At 45.3% G+C, this 5,044-nt stretch overlaps 1 non-coding gene and 1 pseudogene across 1 annotated transcript; both read right to left on the bottom strand.

Moving 5' to 3' along the window:
• Nucleotides 1-1,466: 1,466 nt before the first annotated feature.
• Nucleotides 1,467-1,583, bottom strand: LOC139401067 (U5 spliceosomal RNA). Its single transcript, XR_011632845.1, has one exon. It is a non-coding gene; the product is annotated as a U5 spliceosomal RNA (small nuclear RNA).
• Nucleotides 1,584-2,090: 507 nt separating this feature from the next.
• LOC139401066 (U2 spliceosomal RNA) lies at nt 2,091-2,265 on the bottom strand (annotated as a pseudogene).
• Between the last annotated feature and the right edge of the window lie 2,779 nt (nt 2,266-5,044).

Genomic DNA, 5,044 nt, shown 5'->3' with positions numbered 1-5,044 from the left:
CACCCCCACAGGTCCTGTCACAGGCTCCCCCTCCCCCACCCCCCCCTCTCGCTCCTCCACTTCCCCATCTTCATCCTTCTTCCCATCTTCTGCTCCCGTATCTTCTCTTGTCCTTTCTCCTCCTGCTATCACTCTTTTCTCTTCTTCTTTTTTCTTACCCTCTGGGCCAGTTCTTTGTGCAAAAAAAGCCCGTCCTTCCCCTCCTCTTCTTCCCCCATCCCCCGCTCCTGCTCCCCCTCCCACTGCAGACGCGTATGACCGTTGACGAGCCGGGCAATCGCGCCACAGGTGCTGAGTAGAGCCACACCCGTGGCAGGCCTTCGGCTCGTCGCAGTCCTTGGCCTCGTGCTCCCCAGATCCACAAAATCTGCACTTTCTAGTGCTGCACGAGGCCAGGATGTGTCCATAGGCCATACAGCGCCTGCAAAACGGGGGCTGACGTGCATAATACAATGTCCCCCTGTCAGCCCCCAGGGAGAACATAGCCGGGGGATGAAGGTACCCCCCCACTCCCCTAGGATCTTCCCTGAGGAGGGCCTGAAACCCTCTCCTCCCAGTCCAAAACCCCATAGAGTCCTTGATGGGCCTTCCTGAGGAGACACCATCCATATATCTCCCCAGAAAGGCCCTCACCTCCTCATCTTTGACGTAGGGGTTATACATATTGACGGTTACAACCCGAAAATTGTTCTTCGCCAGACTCTTCACCTCATAGAAACACATGGGCTTTGTATTCCCAACCTCCTTCGCTTTTTTCAGGATCTCATCATGCTTCCTCTCCGTGTAGAAAGCAACGTCGAAAGTCCCTTCCAGTGAGTTGCCTTGAAGGCAAAACACTTCTTCCACTTTCAGTTTTAATGTCCCCATAAGGACTGTCCTCCCGAATGTCTCCCTCCCAAATGTCTCCACATCCTTCTCCTTCCAAGCAAAACGCAGGGTGTTAGCGAGCCCGATCCCGGGGACCGACCCATTTGCTGATTTCTGCGCCATCCTCACAAAAAAATGACGCACTCCTCCAAAACAAAGAAAAACCCAAAACAATTTTAAGGGAGAAAAATAAAGTTCCCCAAAAGTGTATATTTTCCTTTTTTTGTTTTTCTTGATCAAAAATCAAAAAATTTCTTACCGCTCTCCTGGGACGACCTTCTGGCTAAGCGAGCTGTGGGACACCTCGGTGTCAAGCTTGATCTTAGCCAAAAGGCCGAGAAGCGATAACCCACAAATGGAACCCTGAAACCGCCGGACCCCCGGGGGTCTCGACAGACCTCAGCGGGTGGGTTGGCAAAAGCCAGCTCCTCTCTCCCTCCACCCCCACTCACTCACTCACCCAACCACCCACCCACCCACCCACCCACCCACCGTTTCCCTGGCGACAGGCAGGTGTTTTTTTGGAAAAAGTCGCTAATGCGTCTTTAAGTCACTATCCTGGCCCATCTCTGTCAATTTCTCTTGAAACAAGATTACCGGGCTCTGCAAGAAGCAAAGCCGCTCCAAAAATACGTTGAACTCGTAAGTGTTCCTCTCCACGGAAGTCTTTAGTAAAAGGCGAAAGGCTTGTGCGTAATGAAGAGAAACCAGAGTCATATGGAAGTCAAGAGGTCGGGGCCCGAGACACACTCTGTGCACTCTAGGCAGGGTTCCCGCGGGTGCTCCCGGAACCCACTCTTCCAAGTTTTCGAGGGCTGTCTGTGGATAAAAAGAAGGTCACAGACACAGAGACACAGAGACACAGCGACAGAGAGAGAGAGAGAGAGAGAGAGAGAGAGAGAGAGAGAGAGAGAGAGAGAGAGAGAGAGAGAGAGAGAGAGAGAGAGAGAACACACACACACACACACACACACACACAATCCTGGCCCCAATTTTTTTTTTTTTTTTTTTTTTTTAAGTAAAATGGCGGGAAACGGGGGACCCCTTTGAAGGGCGCTTCGCCTTTCTAAGAGTTTGAATGTTTCTTTCCTTCTCTTCTTCTTCTGCTAGCTAGCCAGCCAGCCAGCCAGCCAGCCAGCCAGCCAGCCAGCCAGCCAGCCAGCCAGCCAGCCAGCTATTTACATACCTTTGTGAATTTGTATTTTTCCTTGACAACGTGAGAAAAGTGTTGCACCGTTCCCGGAGGTACTGCAATACCGGGTCGATGCGTGGAGCGGACGGAGCAAGCCCCATTTCCGACTCCCTGTTCGAAAAATCCATTTAATATGTAGTCCCCCGATGGGGGACGTATCAGATATTAAACTGATAAGAACAGATTTTTTCTTTTGGAAAAGTTTTATTGATACATTTCTTTTAAAAACAGCTCATACATTTTTTACATCATTGATACACATAAAAACGGCAACAAAGCATAAAACACAGCATTTGAAAGTTACATTTAAATTTGTTAAAAAGTACATGTTGTTAAAACCAATGAAAACAACCATGGATAAAAGTACTTTCCTTGTAAAAACATCAAATCTGTAAAAGCCATTTAAAATGTGTACTAATGATCTAACAAAGGTAAAACATTTTTAAGACATGAAAAACCATGTTAAAAAGTCACTTTGTTAAAAGGCTGTCTTCAGTCCCTTGTACAGGAGCGGGGTGAGTCTTTATCAAGCTCACCTCATCCTGCTCTTCTGAATAGATCATCGTCCCGTCCTTCGGGGCCCAGAGGAGATCCCTCCCCTAGGCGCATCGCCCTAGGCGCCGCAGCGCTGTCAGGCCGTGGCCGCCGGGACCTAACAAGCGGGTGTTAAAAATTGCGTATAATTTGTAGTGTTGTATAGGTCTATGAATTGGGCTGTTATTATACTAATTATGTTCTGGCCTGCCGACTATTAGCTCAGAAAAAAATTGGCCCAAGGCCAAACCTAGTTGCCGACCCTGATCTAATGCATTGTTTACATCTGGTGGCCTACTGTATACAGGAATTCATTGGCACAAAACTTGTCGTCCTTAGCAGACACAGAAATAAAAACATTAGTAGTTATTGCATTGTGCTAGTCAATTATTACAGAGAACAATCACTTTATGGAGCACCTGTCCTGCTATCAGCCTGTGATGTGTGTGTTGTAAAGTGCCTTGCTGATGGGCACAACGGCAATAGGTAGTATACGGGGATGTTGAAGCACGGTGGGTTACCGGCTTCAATGTCCCTGTGTCCTACCTACTGCTGTTTTGCCTTTGAGCAAGGGACTTCACCCCTAAGTGCTCCAGGTGCTCTGCTCTGCCACAGCCCGTGCTGCTCCCAGCCTGTGACCAACAGGCAAAATAGTTACAGACATCTACGCACTATGAGACTGTTTTTGTAGAAACTGACACACCCCTGGATGCTGACACATAATCAACATTTTTAAAACACTGAAAAATCCCCTCAAATCAACTCAGGTTTTAGTTGTGTCACGACTTCCGCCGAAGTTGGTGCCTCTCCTTGTTCGGGCGGCGTTCGGCGGTCGTCGTCTGCGGCTTTCTAGCTGCCACCGATCTACATTTACTTTTCCATTTGTTTTGTCTTGATTGTACACACCTTGTTCCCATTATGTTTTGTGCGTGATTGTTCCTTGTGGAGTGTTAGTCTTCTGTGTCATGGTGTGTTTTTCCCTGCGTGGAATTTATGATTGTTTATTTTGAGTAAAGTACGTTATTTTACTCAGTTCTGTGTCCTGCTCCTGACTCCGTCCTCACCTCTGCACACTGACACTTGACAAGTTGGGTCTACTCTTCATTATAAAACTATTTGTTGAATGGTTTAAAATCTGTCAGAAGCTGCTATCAATTCATGGTGGCTCTGAATAAGTCTTGACGGAGACAGAGCTTGTTTTGCCAAGGAAAGTGAAAAGGACTGAGGGAAATGGAAAATACATGGAAAGGAACATGGAAGAACCTCAAAGAACATTGCATTTTCAAGATCATGTAACATCAAACATAACATCAAAATGCATCTCATATTCCTGACCTTACAGAAAACCACATGATATCAACTTACATTTTATGCGAAACCATGTGAAAACATGTTTTGGAACACAACGTGATCACATTTTCACATGTGTAGTTTAATGTTGCTTTACATGAGCGTCAGCAGTCCATCAGGCCAATAGATGGCACTGTTGCACTGGTGTAGCAGGAGAAACAGCAAGTTCAGGCCAAGCGCTCACCATTCTGCAGAATAAGGACCAGAACTTTACAGAGGTAAACTGTCTGTTCTTTTACTATTACAGGTATGTAACAGCAGCACTTCAAACGTTCAGATATATACACAATATGTAATAACATGCTATTTAACAACGTTGTCCAGATATTATCACGTTAGGAAATGTTTTGTTTTGGCCTTGTGTCGAACTGAGTGAGAGAAGAAGGTGATTTACATTGAGTGAGAGTATATGTTAGCTTGATGCTAGCTGAGGTAAAAAAACACATTTACGAGTCACATAGACTATGTTTACTGAGTAGTTTACTTGAACTGGATTTAGTCTAGGAGATTTTTTTATCAAGAATCCATTTGTTAGGGATTTCTGAGTTGGTTTTTACATGTTATTGGTTGTTTTGTGTAAAATTGTGGTCCCTAGCTGGTAAACTGGCCGAGCACGCTCAGTCTGGTGGACTTTTAGTGCATACAGTGAGAGAGAGACGATTTTCTGGAGGTGCCACTATCTTAAAGCTGAATGTAATGTTGTCACTTTTCTATAGAGGTAGCGGTATATAGAAAAAACATTCAGTTATTTATGGTTTCATATGTGTTTCTATTGTATGAATGTGAAATACACTGTGGTTGTCATGTGAAACCATACACTAAGACAGGGTTATTTGTGGAACATTTTTGAATTCTGCTTTAGGTAAAGTGCATTTATGTTGTGTAATTTAAAGTACTAACAAGGAGATAGACAATGGAACAAGAGAAAAAAAACGTTCTTCAGAATAAAGAAAGCGCCAGAACTTTGCAGACGTAAACTTGTGTCTGTTCTTTTTACTATTGCAGGCCACCTCAGCTACACATGTACTCTGTCTGCACACGCATCCACGCATGCACATACACACGGACAAACACACACTAATGTTCTCTCTCTTGTGTTTG

The sequence above is a fragment of the Oncorhynchus clarkii genome, unplaced genomic scaffold (genome assembly GCF_045791955.1).
Source record: "Oncorhynchus clarkii lewisi isolate Uvic-CL-2024 unplaced genomic scaffold, UVic_Ocla_1.0 unplaced_contig_13499_pilon_pilon, whole genome shotgun sequence".
In the NCBI taxonomy this organism is placed as follows: Eukaryota; Metazoa; Chordata; class Actinopteri; order Salmoniformes; family Salmonidae; genus Oncorhynchus; species Oncorhynchus clarkii.
The sequence above is the reverse complement of the archived record's forward strand: the minus strand, read 5'-3'. Positions and strand labels throughout refer to the sequence as shown.